The sequence below is a fragment of the Ochotona princeps genome, chromosome 6 (genome assembly GCF_030435755.1).
Source record: "Ochotona princeps isolate mOchPri1 chromosome 6, mOchPri1.hap1, whole genome shotgun sequence".
Taxonomy (NCBI): domain Eukaryota; kingdom Metazoa; phylum Chordata; class Mammalia; order Lagomorpha; family Ochotonidae; genus Ochotona; species Ochotona princeps.
This window is the reverse complement of record NC_080837.1, coordinates 3,833,092-3,852,998: the sequence shown is the minus strand read 5'-3', so window position 1 is coordinate 3,852,998 and position 19,907 is coordinate 3,833,092.

Genomic DNA, 19,907 nt, shown 5'->3' with positions numbered 1-19,907 from the left:
GCCTCCTACATGGAACCTGCTCCCTGCCCACAGTACCCACCAGGACTGGGCAGACTTCCTACATGGAACCTGCTCCCTGCCCACAGTACCCACACCCTCCTGCCTTCCATCGTTGCTACCCGGGATGTAGAGTGGGGAGTCCCAATGTCCCAGGCCAGTTACCTGCACAGGTGGGAGCTCTAGCTCAGCACAGGTAACAAGAGCTGTCCACAGCGTGTGCCTCCAGACCAAGGGGCTTTTATGTTGCCTTCCACCTATCAGGTTGGCTGGACTGGCCAGATTGGTCATTCGATGTTGAAATTGAATCCCAGAACAAAGCCACTAGGATCAACACTTGGCTTCTGGCCATGATCCCAGAGCTCAGCCAGCTGCCCACACCCAGCGCCAGGAAGGGTGAGGGGCCAGGAGGTGAGTTCCCAGCACGGGACTGGGGAGATCTGCTCCTCTCCAGGGCAGGCTCCTCAGACTTGAAGCTGTCACTGGAGGGAGCGTCTCGGCCCAGCATGGTCTTGCTCCAGATCAGGTTCTAAAGGGATGCCTCCAGCTTCTGTGACCCAGCCAGCTCCAAATCTAAGCATTAGAGTCAGTGATGTGGTTCTGCAGAGTTCTCTCACGCACCTGGCTCCAGGGACAGCCATGGGGAGAAGCCAAGATGCAAAGGAAGGACTCCAGGGCGTGGGCAGCTCCTGGTGTGTTGGACTGGAGCTCTTCAACGTGGTCCCAGGTCACCAGGAGAGATGCGGACAAGGGGTTGCTTGAGGGATGCAGTGATCCACTGTGACATGGGGAGACAGGCCAGAGCCTGGGGGACCCAGGAGATCTTTCACAGGCCACAGAAGATGGCTTTGGGGCTATCTGCAATCTTTGGCTCTGTCTCACCTATCATTTAACATCTCTGTGAATCTTCTCCCTGTCATCAGGCTTCCATCTTTTGATCATTTATCTATCCATTGATGAATCATCTGTATACTTACCTATTAATCTATCTACCTCTTGATCTATATCTCTTTTTCATCTATCTATAGATGTCTTTCTCTATTTATCTCTAATAACCTGGCATCTAGTGACTAATCATCTATGCAGCTGTTGTCTCGCTTCCTGTCATGTCTCTGCCTGTCATGTATTCATTGACAAATCATCTGCTCCCTGTTGAACTATCCTTTACCTTTCTGCTTCTACCTACTTGTCTATGGCATGTATGAGGAATCCCAGTCTTCTGTGAAGCTAGGCGAAGACACACAGGTGTAACTTTAAGGAAAGGAGTCTCTTTTTTCTTTTTTTTAAAATATTTTTTTGGGGGGCCCTGCGGTATGGCCTAGCAGCTGAAGTCCTCGCCTTTAATGTGCCAGAATCCCATATGGGTCTGGATCAAATCCCGATAGCTCCACTTCCCATCCAGCTCCCTGTTTGTGGCCTGGAAGGCAGTCAAGGACGGCCCAAGGCCTTGGGACCCTGCACCTGCTTGGGAGACCTGAAGAGGTTCCTGGTTTCCAGCTTCGGATTGGTGCAGCACCAGTCACTTGGGGAGTGAATCATCAGAAGGAAGATCTTGCTCTCTGTCTCTCCTCTTTTCTGTATATCTGACTTTGTAATAGAAACAGATAAATCTTTAAAAATATACATATATTTTTGGGTAGGGAAACAAGATGGCGGAATAAAGTAAGGACATATGTAAACAGATGGAGAAACACCAGCCAGTATAAAGCAGACTGCACATTCCATGAAATAGGAGAGGACAGACTGATGGCACAGGGGCACCTGGAGACTGACAGACCCTGAAAAGCAGCAGACACAATGGTGTGGTGTTGCAGTGACTGATATCCCAGCAGTATTCAGCGAGCAGTGATTTGAATTGCACCGGCAGCTGGGACTCCATCAGCAACAAGGTGGGAAGGGGCGTTCACCAGGAGCTCAGGCTGTGAACCCAAAGACTGCCTGTCCTACTAGTCTGTTTGATTAGACCAGGAGCATAGACGGAGTGGCAGATCCCAGACGGGCATTGAGAGAACAGGTTGGATTTCATAGCTCACTCTTCCCCCTAGAGCCAAATCAGGTGTGATTTTGTATAGGAAGGCAAAGGCTATGAAACAGGACTGCCTATGCCCTGAGCTGGGAGTGAACTCATTTCTGGCTTAGTGAGCTGCACCAATGTGGCATCCTACAGTTTCCACCCAAAATATGTCTGGGTAGCCCTCAGACCTGATGGTCAGCAGATCAAGAACACTAATAGTGGCACATCATGACCCATTTTGTAAGATGTGGAAAGACTTGAAGACTGCAGGGATAACGGTGAACTGTGCATGTGCTGAGCTGGGTGAGAACTCACTGAGCTCAGTGCATTGCAATGGTCCCATAGGGAAAATAATACCGACTTTGGCATTGTGCGGGTCAAAATAGGTCCAGGTGGCTCTCAGATCTAACAGCCAACAGGTTTCAGCATGATTAGCACCACCAACAATCTAGTTATATAAGATACCTGGTATCTCCCTAATCCTGAGAACTGCTCCAACCGGAAGTGGGAGAAAGGTTGTACAGAAAACGGTGCAGCCTCAGCATAGTATCACAGGAGGTGGACAGTGGTGAGCCAGGAGCTGGGGCTATGGAGACCTTGGTGGAAGTCTAACATAAGAACCCAGACCTGGAACTTGGTGGAGGGAGTGGCACAACTGACTGCAAAAGAGCTGTATATCAACTGCAAGGAGTAAAATCAAACTGTACACCTGTGAGTATAGAGCTTAGAAACCTGCCCCAACGAGGAGATCTGATAACTAGAAGTATAATGCCAAGAGCAAAAGAAGAGACAAAGGCACAATGAATATTACTGAAGACTCCCCTGCAAAGGAGCAAAACCCTTTGCCAAGCTCAGAGTTCACTGAGGAAGACATCAAGAAAATGGGGGATATAGAATTCAAAACATTTGTTATAAAGCTTCTTATCAACAACGAGAAGCACATAATGTAAAGGTTGAAGGAATTTAAGGAACATGTCACACAGAAGATGAATTAAATGTATCAGAAATGAAGAATACAGTGGAACAAATTAAAAGTACAGTGGAGAGTGTTGAAAATAGAGTGAATGAAGCAAGAGAAAGAATATCAGAATTGGAAGATATCTTCTGTCACTAGGAGAAAACAAAAAGCTGGAAGCAGAGCCGGATCAAGCTAATAAAAAGTATTCAAGATTTGAAAGATACTATTAAAAGGCCAAATATAAGAGTTTGGGAGTGCCAGAAGGTGCAGGAAGAGAAGCTGGGTTAAAAAAATGTATTTAATGAAATAATAAGAGAACATTTCCCTAATCTAGAGAAAGAATTGGGAAACAACATCTAGGAGGGGACAGAACTCTGAACAGGGTTGGCCAAAAGTATTCTTCACCATGACACGTGATTATCAAGCTCTCTTCAATCGAACATAAGGAAAAGATCCTTAAATGTGCACATTAAAAAAATCAATTGACACATAAAGGAATGCCAATTAAACTCACAGGAAACTTTACAAGCCAGAAGAGAATGGAGCAACATATTCCAGATTCTAAAAGCAAAAATTGTCAGCCCAGGATAATGTACCCAGCAAAGCTTTCTTTTGTCTTTGAAAATGAAATAAAATTCCTCCACAGTAAAGAAAAGTTAAAAGAATTTGTCTCTTCCAAATCTGCTCTACAAATGATACTTCAAGATGTTCTCTTGACAGAGAAAAGAAATAGCGCCCACCAAAACCAAAGGCAAAGAACATCCCAGTAAGATAGCAACAGAAGACTAAATCAATGAACAACCCATTGCTAAAATGACAGGACCAAATTGCCACCCATTCATATTAGCCCTGAATTTAAATGGCTTAAACTCATCAATCAAATATCATAGGTCAGTAGACTGGATTAAAAAACAAAACCCATCTATTTGTTGCCTACAGAAGATATATCTCACCCACAAAGATCAGCGAAAACTATGTCTCATGGATTTTTATTTCTTTAAATTTAGTTTCGTTTCTTCAAAACTCTCATTAAATTCTTCGGTGACTCATGTATCATACAGCAGCATCATTTTCTTCAAGAACGTTCTTGATTTTCTTTTCCATTTCTTCAGAGACACATTAGTCATTCAGTAGCATGTTATTTAACTTCATGGCATTGTAAATTTCTACTTTTCTTCTTGTTATTGTACTGGCTTTTCATTTAAGGGGATGTATAATAACTGTGTAATGGACACTATCATATCCAGATGTGAGGATACAGTGCAGTATGCATCTCTATTTCCAGATCAGAGATGGACTACTAATGAAACTGTTAACTGTATCTTGACAATAGGATGCTGGTGTCTCTGCTATTGTCCATGTCCGCAATGATGGACTGTTTGTGAAGAACTATACTATAGTAATAATATAGGGGAACTCAGTGGAGGAAGAGAACTTGGAGAGGGAGTAAGGAAAATCCCAGGGCCTTGGAAGTATATCATAAAGTTGTGATAATAATAGAAGTAAAAATAAATAAATAAATAAAAATTTTAAAATTTATTCTGTAATTTGGAAGGCATAATTATAGAGAAAAAAGGAAAGACAAGAGTGATCGTCCATCCTCTGGTTCATACCCCAAATGGCCACAACGGCTGGAGCTGAGCTAGTCCAAAGTCAGTACCAGGAACTTCTTCTGGGTCTCCCACGTGGGCACAAGGACCTCAATGGGGTATCCATTTCCGCTGCTTTCCCAGGCCTTTGGTAGGAAGCTGGATTAGAAGTGAAACACCTAGGACTTGAACATATAGGATGCTGGCTCTGCAAGTGGAGGTTTAGCTTGTTATACCACACTATTGGCCCCTGAAGTCACCGCTATTTTTTCTTTTTCTCTCTTTGTTTTTAAATTTCTGTTTATTTTTGATAATGCTTACATAGTTAATCAGGGTGGGAAGGGTCAAGGATTAGGGAAAAGTGGGTAAGACCATTGTTTTCAAAACAAATTTTTTCTTTTTCCTGTATCTAGGGGAAGTGATCAGGAGGCAGGAGCTGGGAAGAGGGGAGATGCTGTACCCAATCTTCCAACCATCTCAGTTCCCGGGATGGGGAACAGCCACCTGATGTCATCCCAACTTCCTTGATGCGGAAATTGGAACCAGGAACAAAGTCGGTAAGATTAATACTTGTGTGACAGAATGTGCCAGACCCTGAACTGTCAAGTATATAGAACAGTCAATTGCTTCAGATGAGGTTATTTTGGGGATCCCCAACTAAACAGCTGGACACAAAACTCCAACCATGGGGAGAACTGCAATTTCTTATTCTCTGAGGGTTCTGCTCAAATCGTTTTGATAGTTCTGAAATGCTGTTGGTCTTGCTGTTCCAAGGATGAGGAAATCCGTCCAACGTCCATTGGCTGACACAGTGCACCTTAGCATCTCCATTCGCCCAAATATTTGCTGCCAATGCTGGCTGGGGTAGTTGATCAATTTGTCCAGCCCTCCTTTCTCTGCTATGGTACCAGATGTCCTCTGCAGGCCCAAATGGACTGCGATATCCTCCATGAGCATCTGGGTATTTCATCCACTGCCCTGTCTTAGCCACTGAGGTGGCCTAATTCTGACACATGGACTCCATGGTCAGACCACAGATCCTACAATTCTCCACTTGGTTGGAGTTTTGAGTCCAGCTGTTCAGTTGGGGGATCCCCAAAGTAACCTTGCCTAGGGTGATCCAAAACTTGACTGTTTTGTGTGCTTGACAGTATGGGGTCTGGCTCAATCTGTCACCCACAACTACCTACACACACTGGTAGTTGCAATTGCTGGGTCAGTTCTGTCTAGCCCCATCTCCTACATAAGCCAAAGGTTGCTGTGGCTCTGTCCAACCCATCCTACTACACACAAAAACCTCACACACACCAGTAGGACCTACAGCTTATTTGGAGCACTCTCCAATAAACTCCATCAAACCCACCCCCAGTCCTGGTTCCTATGCTTGCTAGTATGTGCAGCAGACTGGTCCATTCTATCCTACATCCCATTTGACTCTCATACACGATGGGCTTTGGAGCCTAGTTCAACCCAACCAACCCCACTACCTAGCCCACACTCTTACAGGTGAATGCCCACCACCTGTCTAGCCATGCTGTCCCCAGCTCTGGTTCTCATGCTCACCAGTGAGAGTTGTAGCACATCAGAGAGGTGCCCACAGTTTCCTATTGGACGCGCTCTCAGTCCTGGATCTTGCATTCTCTAGGTGGTTCTGCAGTCCAGCGATGAGTCTTGCCCACAAACATGAACCAGTACCCATATGGAACACTGGTGCGTGGAAAGTGAGGATTCAGCCATTGAGCCATCATGCTGTGCCCTGTGAAAAGAGCCTTTAAGAAAGACCTAGGTCTTGGGCCCGGCAGCGTGGCCTAGTGGCTAAAGTCCTCGCCTTGAATGCCTCGGGATCCCATATGGGCGCCGGTTCTAATCCTGGCAGCTCCACTTCCCATCCAGCTCCCTGCTTGTGGCCTGGGAAAGCAGTCGAGGACGGCCCAATGCATTGGGACGCTGCATACACGTAGGAGACCTGGAAGACGTTCCTGGTTCCTGGCTTCGGATCGGCACACACCGGCCCGTTGCAGCTCACTTGGGGAGTGAATCATCAGACGGAAGATCTTCCTCTCTGTCTCTCCTCCTTTCTGTATATCTGACTTTGTAATAAAAACAAATCTTTTTTTTTTTTTTAAAAAAAAAAGAAAGACCTAGGTCTTGGTCACATCTCAAGGGAGACTAAGAAGCTGCCTCTGCTTGGGTGTGAGATGCAAACCTTAATTTAGACTGAGCTGGGTTGTTGATGCCTGAAATCAGAAAAGCTGTAAAGCCAGCACCTGAAGCCACGGAGGGGCAAGGAGGGCAGGTGGGAGAGGTGGGACCAAGTCACAGAGGGCTGGAGATGGCTGTATTCATCAAACAGGACAAGGTCAGATGGTGGTCGGGTTCAAGAGAATTGATCTGTCGTCAATGAAGTAACGGTCACGGTTGACTCAGATGTCCTCCGTTTGCCTAAGGTGTCTTTTCTGTTCTAGGATCCCATCAAAGATACAAGGTGACACTGAGTCCTCTGACTCCTCAGGGTTGTGACAGTTTCTCTGTCTATGTGAGCTGCTTATTGGAAAGGCAGAGTTGCAGAAGAATGGAGAGGAGGGACACAGAGGGATCTCCTATGAACAGGTTTGCTCCCCTTATACCCGCTACAGCCAGGACTGGACAAAGCTATAGCCAGGAGTGCAGAACTCCACCTGGATAGCCACTCGGGATGGCAGGGCCCAAAATACTTGCACCATCCTCCACTGTTTTCCCCAAGTGTGTGAGCAGGGTACTGCATCACGCGGTGGAGCAACCAGAGTTGAAGTGGTGCCCATCTGGGATTCGGGAGTTGTAGGCGGCGTCTTAGCTTGTGGTGACACATGATTGGCTACAATGAATTGGACAGACACACAGAGAGAACTCCCAACTGCTGGTTCACAACCCAGGCGACAGCAAGAGCCATTGGCAGCAAGAGCCAGTCGGGTCTCCTCTGTGTGCGCCTCGCACATCTCCCCAGTGCACCACAAGGAAGGACTTTGGTGGCACCAGTAGGCACAGATGAGAGTAATGCTGTGCCCATCATCCTCCACGCTCTGCTCCACACTGCCCCCCGGAGTGAGCTCCCTGCCACTGCAGGTGTGAGTGCTAAAGGGAGGCATTCTGGGCACAGGGCTGAAGCTGCTAGTCAGGACACCACAACCCCTGTCAGTGGGCCTGGATTGCACTGGGGCACCTGTTTCCCACATGGGAGTGCTGCTTCCAATCCCCACTGCTCACTGCCAAGCCAGCTTCCTGATGATGCCCCTGGGAGGCAGCAAATGATGACCTAAATGCTGAGCTCCTGCACTGCAGATAGGAGAGCTGGGTGGAGCTCCTGACTCCTGGCTTCCACCTGGCCCAGCCCTGGTTGCTGCGGGCATTTGCAGGGTGAGCCAGCACATGGAAGATCTCTCTGTCTCGCTCCGTGTCCCTCTGCCTCTGCCTCTGTCTGTCACAGAAATACTTCAACTTGAGAAGACTGAGAGGTAGATTAACAGAAACAGAAGTACAGGGAGGGGGGAAGGAAGAGACAGAGATCCTCCATGTGCTGATTCACTCCTCCAAATGACCATTGATCTGAAGCCAGGAGCCTCTTCGGGTCTCCCACATGGATGCAGAGGCCGTGGTACTGGGGCCAACTTCCACTGCTTTCCCCCAGGCCATCAGCCAGGAGCTGGATTGAAGTGGAGTAGCTGGGACTTGAACCAGTGTCCATATGGTATGCTAGCACTGCAGGCAGGAGCTGTTACCTACTACTCCACGGCACCAGTCCCAGGCACCTTAATTACAGCAGGTGGGGGCCAGGGAGCTGAGGGCTGCCTCTCAGGAGCTCTCTGGGGACACACAGCAGGAGAGGGGAGGTGACTCAGAGCTGAGCTGGGACACAGGGTGGCTGTCTGGGGTGAGGGCACAGCAGGACACAAGTCCCAGTTCTCCTCACATTCCCCACCCCCACTCAAAGTCCTCCCACCCCTGCCCCAGCCCACATTGGGATGCCTCATCCTGCCTCCCTGCCTTGAACGCCCTGGCTGGCTCCCCCATAGCCTTTCCTGACCCTGTGTGGGCTTAGCTTGGGGTGCAGCCCCTGCTGGTGCCCTGGCCTGTGGCCCTTGGCAGTGCTGGCCCGAAACTTTGGACAGGATGGCTCTGCTGACCCCAGAGCCCTCCATGTACCCTGCTGTCCCCTGCCCCTCTGCTCCTGGTATTGATCCCCAGGGAAGCCTGGCCAAGGGCTTCTCACGCAAACCTGGGACCTTTGACCCAGCGTTGTGTTGAGCTCCAGGCCAAGGTTCTCAACCTGCTGCCCGGCTCCTTCCTCCTCTGGCCAGTGCCTGCTGAGGCAGACCTCCTGTAACCCCATGAGCCTGACTCTTGTCCAGGGGCTCATGGAGATTCCATAGTGCTGATTGGTCCGGAGACTGAGTTGGCAGAGAAGAAGCTCCTGGGTCCTGAATTTGGATTGGCTGAGTTCCAGCTGTTGTGCAGTGACCCGGCAATTGAAAGATCTTTTCTGTTTCTTCCTCTCTGTATATTTACCTTTCAAATAAAAATAAATAATCTTGCAGCCCGGTGTGACTGCCTAGTGGCTGAATCTTGCCTTGTGTCCCATGGCTCTCATATGGGTGCCATTTTGTGTTCCGGCAGCTCCACTTCCCATCCAGCTCTCTGCTTGTGGCCTGTGAATGTAGTGGAGGACGGCCCAAAGCCTTTCGACCCTGCACCCGCATGGGAGACCCTGAGCAAACTCCGGGATCCTGTCTTGAGATCAGCTCAGCTCTGGTCCATGCGGCCACTTGGGGAGTGAATCATCAGAAGGAAGATCTTCCTCTTTGTCTCTCATCCTCTCTGTACATTTGCCTTTCTAATAATAATAAATTAAAATATGTATACATATAAGCTGAAAAAGCAAAGCATTTATTAAAAAGAGTTACAATATTCATCAACATATTAGAAGCATATTCCATATGATCCCATCTGTAGAATATGTCCCTCAGGAAAGCTCACACTTTCACGGGTGTGTTGCACCCAGTCTCTCTGAGTTTAACAAGGGAGAAAACAACTAAATACATTATTTGAAAGCAATGACAGAGTGTGAGAGAGACACCTCCAATCTACTCCTTCACTCTCCAAAGGGCTCTTCTATGTGGATACAGGCATCCAAGCACTTGGGCCATCCTCTGCTGCTTTCCCAGATGGATTAGACGGGAGCTGGATCGGAGGTGGAGCAGCCAGGACTTGAATCTTCGTCCATTCAGGATGCTTGTGTTGCAGCCGAGGTGTTGCCCGCTATGCCATAACAGCAGCCCTGGAGTCACCCTTTGGGAATTTCCAGGCCTTGTGCCTCGGGTACGTCTTTCATGTTTCACATGAACAAAGTTTCTGATACTGACAGGAGCCCTGGAAGAGCGTGCCAGGCGGTGGGCAGGGACACAGAGTTGGGCAAACTCAGCGGGTTCTGCTCTGCTCTCAGGAAGCTCCTGGCCAGGCTGGGGGAGGGATGGACACTCAGAGCTGAGCCTGACTGCAAGCGGCCATGGAGAAGCAGGGCTGCCGGGAGGAGGCAGACAGGTGTGAGGACCTGGGACCTGGCCAGGCCTGCCAGAGCGGGGGCAGTTAAGAGCCGTGCGCATCTTATTGTCCTATGTTTGGTATACGCTTGCAATGGGGGAATCTCAACTGAACATGAGCTGTGGTTTTGCAACAAGGTGGAGGAATCCACCATGGTGGGAGGGTTTGGGGAGGGGTGGGGAGAACCCAAGTACCTATGAAACTGTGTCACATAATACAATGTAATTAATGAATTAAAAATAATAAATAATTAAAAAAAAAAAGAGCCGTGCACAAAGGCCCTGGGCAGGCAGAGCACGCTGCGTGCCCTCTGAAATGACCACTTGCCAGCTAAGAAGGCACAGTGTCATCTAGGCAGAGCCCATTTAACTTGTGTGTGTGTGTGTGTGAATGTGTGTGCTTAATAAATGTTTGTTTTTATTAACATCTGTAATTTTTCCCTGCAACAAGGGATCTTTCCCAGGAAAGAAAGCATAGTAATTCTCTCATATTAAAAACTAAAACAAAATATTGTCTCAATCCTATGTTCTTTCAACATACTCCCTTTCTTTCTTTCTTTTTTAGTATTTTTTCTTTATTTTTGGTAATCTACTTAGTTAATTAGGGCACAAATGTTCAAGGCCTACAGGGAAGTGGGTAAGACTATTGTTTTCACATTTTTTCCTGTATCTGGGGTTAAGGGAGAGATAAAGGGAGAAGTCCCACCCAGCCTCCCACCCATCCCAGGTCCCCAATGTGGGGCATGCTCCGAGGGTCTTGCTCAAGTGGTTTTGATAGCTCAACAATTATGAATTGCTGCCAATCTTGCCATTCCAAGCACGAAGAGGTCGCTGAAGAATCCACTGATTGACATAGTCCATCCTAGAGTCCCCTTTTGCCCTGTTTTTCACTGCTAACATATGGCTGGGGTAGTTGATTGATTTGTTCTGTCCTCTGTCTCTTAATGGTTAGGGTTCTGAGTCCAGCAGTTCAATTGAGGATATCCCCAAAGATACTTTGTCTGAGGTGTTCCCAGACCAGATTCTTGTATGTTCTAGCAAGTACAGGGCCCGGTACAGCCCATCGCCCCAATCAGCTGGTGGTTGCAATTGCTGGGTCGGTTCTGTTTCCAACCCTGTCTTCCATTGAAGCCAGTGGGTATTGTAGTCCAGCCTGATTCTGCCCTGCACACACTCAGCCCTCACATAAACCAGTGGGAGCTGCAGCCTAGATGGAGTGACCCACAATAACCCCCACTTTTACTTTAAAAAAATTCAAGAACAATTTTTCCTTCAGGTGTAGGCAACTGCTTCGGTTGCCTTGTACCTAGGTAAATGTTACATTGCTGGGAGAAAAGCAGCCAGCAGCTGGCAGGCATTCTGAGCCTGGTTAATCCAAGTCTGTGCTAACTGTGCCAGCATGCCAGCATTGTTGCCTATTCTATTTTTTTCCCCAAAGATGTAGAGAGAAGGGAGCAGAGTGCATGGCATGCTGCTGGGGCCACACCCACTACATCACTGTTGCTACAAGCATGTGGGGGTTGTTGCAATGCATGTAGGGTATGTGGACTCAGAATGGGTCAGAATGGGACCCACTGAGTGCCTGATGGACATACGTAAAAGGATTACTGGAGGCTTCCACGGAGCAGGCCACTGCACCCACGGGTCATCGAGGGAGCTCAGCTGGGGTAGATTAGAGGGGGAACCCAGAGGCCCCCGGGTCAGGCCCCAGCTCCTGCCTGCACACACAGGAGCCAGAGCTGGGGCAGACAGGCCCAGGTGAGGTTGCAGAACCCACCGTGCTCTCGAGAGCCGTGTTTGAAGGTGGGTCTGGTAAGGGTACCTTGGGGTCACCCCGACTAGGCCACAGCACCTGCTAGCATAGGTCGGTGTTGGGGGCAGGCTGGGCTTAGCTGGGCTGCAGCAACACCCATGATTGGCATGCTTGAGAACTGGGGCTGGAGGCAGATGTAGTAGGGGATCCATGGGGATGCCTCTGCTGAGCTGTAGCATCCACCAGTGTACGTGAGAGCTGGGCCTGAGGCAACGTGATCTATAGCACATGCCAGTGAGTGCTGGAGCTGGCAACAGGCCAGTCTAGTCTGGACCACAGCACCTGCTCCTTCGTGCAAGAACTGGAGTTTGGACAGGCCTCTTAGGGGATCATTGGGATATTGCTGCTAGCCAGAAGCCCCTCTGATGCACATGAAAGCCAGGATTCCGGGTGGTACTCAGAAGGACTTTCAGTCTGAGCCTGACCCTGCACCAGCTGGCATACACAGCAGCAAGATAAGGTTTACTTGGAAGGTTCTTACAGGGCTCCCTGACTAGACCACTGAGCTTGACCCCTGAGCTCAGTGAAAACTAAACAGACATGGGGTTTGACTCTGGAGCCCATGTGGCAGTCCTGGGCCAGCTCAGTGCCTGACCCTCATGCCAGCATGGAGAGCATACTTAGATGAACATGAAAGACAAGACAGCCAGCTCATCTAAGCCAAGATGAGACTTTGAATACCTCATCAAGATGGACAGAACAGTTTGAGCAACACTCCAGGCCAGGCTTCACAACAGGCAATGAGGGTCTGTGGGCGCACTGCGGTAGACAAGGACATCCAACACGCCTTAGAATGTCTCACTCATGTAACAAAGCTGACAACTTCTCAGAACAATCAAGATTGCTTAAATAACACCTTTGGAACATTCCTCCCCACATCAGCATCTCCAAGGCAATATCACACAACCATCTCATCGTTCTCTGTCTCTAAGTGCTAATACAGTGTGATGGTGTTACAGCAGGGAGTAGACCAGCCCTATCCCTACAGTAGACTCAGGAGGGAAAACTGAAACATTATCTCTCTCACCTCTTCACACACCTACAACACACACACACCCTCTCTCTATCCTAATCAGAACCGGATGGCCACATGAGTCTTAACCCCTCATCGTTGTAATACAAAACTCTGGGCTGGTGTTGCACTTTACTGTTAAGCCACCACATTCCATGTGGACACTGATTTAAGTCCCAGCTGCTCCACTTTAGATTCAGCTCCTACCAATGTGCCTGAAAAAGCAGTGGAGCATGAAAGAAGCTCCAGGTTCCTTGCTTTGGATCAACCCAGCTCTGGTCATTTGGGAGGAGAACCAGCAGAGACTGCCTCTCTCTGTGTCCCCACCTCTTTAACCTTGCCTTTCAAATGAATATAAATAAGCAATTAAAAATTTTTTAAAAGCTTTTTACAATTTTTAAAAAGATTTCTTTATTTTTATTGGAAAGGCAAATTCACAGAGAGGAGAAACAGAGAGAAAGATCTTCTATCTGCTGGTTCCCTTCCTAAGTGGCCGCAATGGCTGGAGCTGACCCAGTCCAGAGCAAGGAGCATCTTCTGGGATTCCCATGTGGGTGCTGGGTCCAAAGGCTTTGGGCCATCCTCGATTGCTTTCCCAGGCCACAGGCAGGTTGCTTATGGGAACTTGAGCATCCGGGATATGAACCAGAGCCCACATGGGATCCCAGTGCATGCAAGGTGAGAACTTTTACTGTTAGGCTAAGTGCTAGACCCTCTTTTACAACTTTTAATGAGATTTTTTTAGTGGGGAGCACAAAGGGAAGTGCAGAAGCTGGGACACAAACCTGTGCCCATATGGGATGCTGACATTGTAGGCAGAGGATTAGCTTGTTGTGACACCTCACCAATCCAGGCCCCTTTTATAAATGGAGAGGGGGAGGTGGCCTCAGCAAGGAAGCCCAAACCTTTGGTCCATGTGAACCTGGAGCTGTCCTATCTGCGTGCCTGGGACCTGCTGCTGCGCTGTATGGAGATGGTGGGGAAGAATTTGGCCTGGCCTCTCTCTGGCTCTGCCCCCACCCCGTCTCAGGGACAGAGAGAAACAGCAGAAGCTGTGTGTGCAGGTGAAGGCGCTTACGCTCGGAGGAGCCAGACCCTCTTCCCCTGTGCCCCACAGCCCAGCCCTTGAAATCTTCTCTGAAAACGCCTCTTTGGAGCTGGTGTGGTAGCTCAGCTGACTAATCCTCCACCTGTAAGCACCGGCATCCCATCTGGATGTCAGGTCATGTCCCAGCTGTTCCACTTCCCAGTCAGCTCCCTGCTTGTGGCCTGGAAAAGCAGCATAGAATGTTGAGATACTGGACCTATGTGGGAGCCTGGGAAAAGGCGCCTGGCTCCTGGCTGCAGTTTGGACAATTTTTGGAGTGAGCCAACAGACTTTTCTCTCTGTCTCCCAGTAAATCCAATAATAACAAATAATTCAAAAATAAATAAAAAGTCTGTAGAAAGCCAGGCAGGAGCAGATTGTAATCCCAACAAAACAGGTGGGCATGGACCCCTCCCTGACTCCCTGACACCCCACACCTCCCAGGAGAGGCAGAACAGCACCTGGTGCAGGGAGCAGGGCTCTCCGGGGTTGGGAACGGGTGTGACAGGGAAGGGAAGCAGTAATGAGAAACAACAGAGAGAGGGGTGCCTCTCCCTCCCGTGTAGGGGGGATCTGGCATTGGGCATTGAGGTGGGTGTGGAGGGAACACTTGGTGGGCAACATGGGACTCGGTGTGCCCTGTGAGCCACAGACACGTCTCAGGTGCCTGTGTGAGAGCCAAGGTTTCGGGGACAGATCATGCTAGGGTATAGGCCATCCTTTCCCAGCATGAGGAAGGACAGGGTCTCCCATGTGACACCTGTGTTGCCATCTGCCTTCTGCCCTACCACCTCCTCCTCCAATTGGCAGTGCCAGGATTTGTTTGTTTTCCATAAAAGGCCTTCTTCTTTTCTGTTGGCAACTAGAGAGCCTTTCGGGGGTCTGGGGATTTGCACTGGGGGCCAGGATAGTGGAATAGGCCTGGGAACTCGTGGAATGGGCCTGGGAAGTCCTGCATGTGTTTGGGGTCAATATGGGGGTACTGTTCCAGGATACTAGGGTATCCTAGTGCTAGGACAGGACTTGGGAACATGCTAACATGCTTGAGTCATGGCTGGGCAGAAGGGTGGGGTCCCAGACCGGTATGTGTGCCAGAGGACTGAATCTGGGGTCCCATATGGGCGGGCAGGGTTTCAGGCCAGCATCCCACCCTGCCAAAAATTGGGCTTGGTAACCCAAGTGTTCCTGGGCACAGGGGCTGTGGATTGATCAAGGAATGGGGTATAGGATGTGTGGGAAGGAGGACTGCTGAGGGAATATGTTGCAGGGAGGATGACTTCTGGGGATCTTCTGCAAACAGGGCCACTGTACTTGCAGGTAAGTGAGGCAGCTGCAGCTGAGCCGTATGGAGAAGAGAAGCTGGACGACCATTATGGGTCTGACCAATACACCACACAGTTAGCTTAGTTAGCACCAATCACCGCTGAGAACCACTCATCACCACACACTAAAGTTAGGGCTGGGGCCTACCAGGCAGGGGTAGATCACAGTACCTACCAGTGAGCATTGGAACAGGGGATGGGTCACATTAGGCTGGGTCATGACACTAACCAGCATGCAAGAACAGTTCTCATCCACACACACTCTGTGGGGGTAGGGTGGTGAGACCAGTAGGGGACAGCAGGGCTCTCCCGCTGGGCCAGTACTCCAGAGGGTGAGTATGAGAACTGAGAGAGGGGTTTACCTAGCTGGACAGGGTCCTGTGTGTGCTTGAGTTAGGGAAAGAACTCAGCTGGGTTAAAGAACATATCTACGGGTGCAGGTTAAGCTGTTGGACCAGTACCGTCCCTGCCCCCTGCAACTTCCCTAGGCCTCAAGCTCATGGGGTTACAGGAGGCCTGCCTCAGCAGGCACTGGCCAGAGGAGGAAGGAGCCGGGCAGCAGGTTGAGAACCTTGGCCTGGAGCTCAACACAACGCTGGGTCAAAGGTCCCAGGTTTGCGTGAGAAGCCCTTGGCCAGGCTTCCCTGGGGATCAATACCAGGAGCAGAGGGGCAGGGGACAGCAGGGTACATGGAGGGCTCTGGGGTCAGCAGAGCCATCCTGTCCAAAGCTTCGGGCCAGCACTGCCAAGGGCCACAGGCCAGGGCACCAGCAGGGGCTGCACCCCAAGCTAAGCCCACACAGGGTCAGGAAAGGCTATGGGGGAGCCAGCCAGGGCGTTCAAGGCAGGGAGGCAGGATGAGGCATCCCAATGTGGGCTGGGGCAGGGGTGGGAGGACTTTGAGTGGGGGTGGGGAATGTGAGGAGAACTGGGACTTGTGTCCTGCTGTGCCCTCACCCCAGACAGCCACCCTGTGTCCCAGCTCAGCTCTGAGTCACCTCCCCTCTCCTGCTGTGTGTCCCCAGAGAGCTCCTGAGAGGCAGCCCTCAGCTCCCTGGCCCCCACCTGCTGTAATTAAGGTGCCTGGGACTGGTGCCGTGGAGTAGTAGGTAACAGCTCCTGCCTGCAGTGCCAGCATACCATATGGACACTGGTTGAAGTCCCAGCTACTCCACTTCAATCCAGCTCCTGGCTGATGGCCTGGGGGAAAGCAGTGGAAGTTGGCCCCAGTACCACGGCCTCTGCATCCACGTGGGAGACCCGAAGAGGCTCCTGGCTTCAGATCAATGGTCATTTGGAGGAGTGAATCAGCACATGGAGGATCTCTGTCTCTTCCTTCCCCCCTCCCTGTGCTTCTGTTTCTGTTAATCTACCTCTCAGTCTTCTCAAGTTGAAGTATTTCTGTGACAGACAGAGGCAGAGGCAGAGGGACACGGAGCGAGACAGAGAGATCTTCCATGTGCTGGCTCACCCTACAAATGCCCGCAGCAACCAAGGCTGGGCCAGGTGGAAGCCAGGAGTCAGGAGCTCCACCCAGCTCTCCTATCTGCAGTGCAGGAGCTCAGCATTTAGGTCATCATTTGCTGCCTCCCAGGGGCATCATCAGGAAGCTGGCTTGGCAGTGAGCAGTGGGGATTGGAAGCAGCACTCCCATGTGGGAAACAGGTGCCCCAGTGCAATCCAGGCCCACTGACAGGGGTTGTGGTGTCCTGACTAGCAGCTTCAGCCCTGTGCCCAGAATGCCTCCCTTTAGCACTCACACCTGCAGTGGCAGGGAGCTCACTCCGGGGGGCAGTGTGGAGCAGAGCGTGGAGGATGATGGGCACAGCATTACTCTCATCTGTGCCTACTGCTGCCACCAAAGTCCTTCCTTGTGGTGCACTGGGGAGATGTGCGAGGCGCACACAGAGGAGACCCGACTGGCTCTTGCTGCCAATGGCTCTTGCTGTCGTCTGGGTTGTGAACCAGCAGTTGGGAGTTCTCTCTGTGTGTCTGTCCAATTCATTGTAGCCAATCATGTGTCACCACAAGCTAAGACGCCGCCTACAACTCCCGAATCCCAGATGGGCACCACTTCAACTCTGGTTGCTCCACCGCGTGATGCAGTACCCTGCTCACACACTTGGGGAAAACAGTGGAGGATGGTGCAAGTATTTTGGGCCCTGCCATCCCGAGTGGCTATCCAGGTGGAGTTCTGCACTCCTGGCTATAGCTTTGTCCAGTCCTGGCTGTAGCGGGTATAAGGGGAGCAAACCTGTTCATAGGAGATCCCTCTGTGTCCCTCCTCTCCATTCTTCTGCAACTCTGCCTTTCCAATAAGCAGCTCACATAGACAGAGAAACTGTCACAACCCTGAGGAGTCAGAGGACTCAGTGTCACCTTGTATCTTTGATGGGATCCTAGAACAGAAAAGACACCTTAGGCAAACGGAGGACATCTGAGTCAACCGTGACCGTTACTTCATTGACGACAGATCAATTCTCTTGAACCCGACCACCATCTGACCTTGTCCTGTTTGATGAATACAGCCATCTCCAGCCCTCTGTGACTTGGTCCCACCTCTCCCACCTGCCCTCCTTGCCCCTCCGTGGCTTCAGGTGCTGGCTTTACACCTTTTCTGATTTCAGGCATCAACAACCCAGCTCAGTCTAAATTAAGGTTTGCATCTCACACCCAAGCAGAGGCAGCTTCTTAGTCTCCCTTGAGATGTGACCAAGACCTAGGTCTTTCTTTTTTTTTTTTTTTAAAGATTTATTTTTATTACAAAGTCAGATATACAGAAAGGAGGAGAGACAGAGAGGAAGATCTTCCGTCTGATGATTCACTCCCCAAGTGAGCTGCAACGGGCCGGTGTGTGCCGATCCGAAGCCAGGAACCAGGAACGTCTTCCAGGTCTCCTACGTGTGTGCAGTGTCCCAATGCATTGGGCCGTCCTCGACTGCTTTCCCAGGCCACAAGCAGGGAGCTGGATGGGAAGTGGAGCTGCCGGGATTAGAACCGGCGCCCATATGGGATCCCGAGGCGTTCAAGGCGAGGACTTTAGCCACTAGGCCACGCTGCCGGGCCCAAGACCTAGGTCTTTCTTAAAGGCTCTTTTCACAGGGCACAGCATGATGGCTCAATGGCTGAATCCTCACTTTCCACGCACCAATGTTCCATATGGGTACTGGTTCATGTCCCTGATGTTCCATTTCATATTCAGCTTCCTGTTTGTGGCCTGGGAAAGCAGTGGAAAATGGCCCAAACACTTAGGACCCTGTGTCCACATGGGAGACCTAGAAATAGCTCCTGGCTTGTGACTTTGATCGGCTCAGCTCAGACTATTGTGGCCACCTGGGGAGTGAACCATGGGTGGAGGATGTTTCTCTCTCTGTCTCTCTTCACTGTGAACCTGATCTGCCTTTACAATAAAAATCAAAAGTCCTAAAAAACTACAAACAAACAAACAAACAAACAAAAAGTGGCTCCTGTCTGTGAGCCCCAGACGGGTTCAGGTTGGCGTGGATTATTCAGTTCTGTGTGCATGGATGGAGTCATCCCATGACTCCAGAAAGAGCAGAGGTAGCTCAGATTGGGCAGTCCAGGGCACCAATGGTGTGGGAGAAGCCCCTGGGACTCCCAGTGGTGTGCCTATGGGGTCCCGGGTGTGTAGGCATGCAGAGGACCTGGGGGTTTATGCCCAGGTGAGGAATGGCCTCTGAGGGACTTCCATCAACAAGGCTGCTGTTTTTGCAGATCCTAGCCTCCTCAGTGGCCGACACAGAGCAGTGGACAGCATACTCAGGTGCACACGGAGGATATGGCCGTCCAGTGGGTCCTGCAGAGAACATCTGATACCATAGCAAAGGATGGAAGGCAGGTTGCTCAAGTAATGGGGTGAAGGGATGTGTGGGAGGGAGGACCACTGAGGGATTTGCACCAACAATGCCACTGTTCTTGCAGGTAAGCAAGGGGGCTGACGCTGAGCGCTTTGGAGGGGAGAACTGGAAGATCTTTAAGGGTCAGACCAATGTACTTACCCACGTGGGATACCTGAACAGGGCTAGTCAACATCGACCATGGATGACCACCTCCCACTGGTGCACACTAAAGCTAGGGCTGGGCTTTACCTGGCTGTGCTAGATCACAGTACCCACCAGTGAGAGTTGGAATGGGGATAGGTAATGTTTAGGCTGGGTGATGACAGTAACCAGCACTCGAGAGAATCAGGTGTGGGGACAGATTCTGTGAGGGATATGTGGGCCTGCCCCTGTGGAACTGCCATCTCTGCTGGTTTGCTTAAGGACAGGGCAGTGATGGGCTGAGCTAGGCATGACCATGGAACCTCTGACACTCATGGGGTGGGGACACTTGGATGGGGAACAGGCTGAGCTGGTCCAGACTGCAGCACCCACAGGCACCCCCACGTTTAAGGTGTAGGATGGGTGTACTGGGCTGCAACATTCACCAGCTCATACATAGGCCTGAACAAAGGAGGCAGATTATGCCAGATAAGGGTGTAACATCCGCTGGCACATGTGAGATCTGTGTCAAGGGGTGTG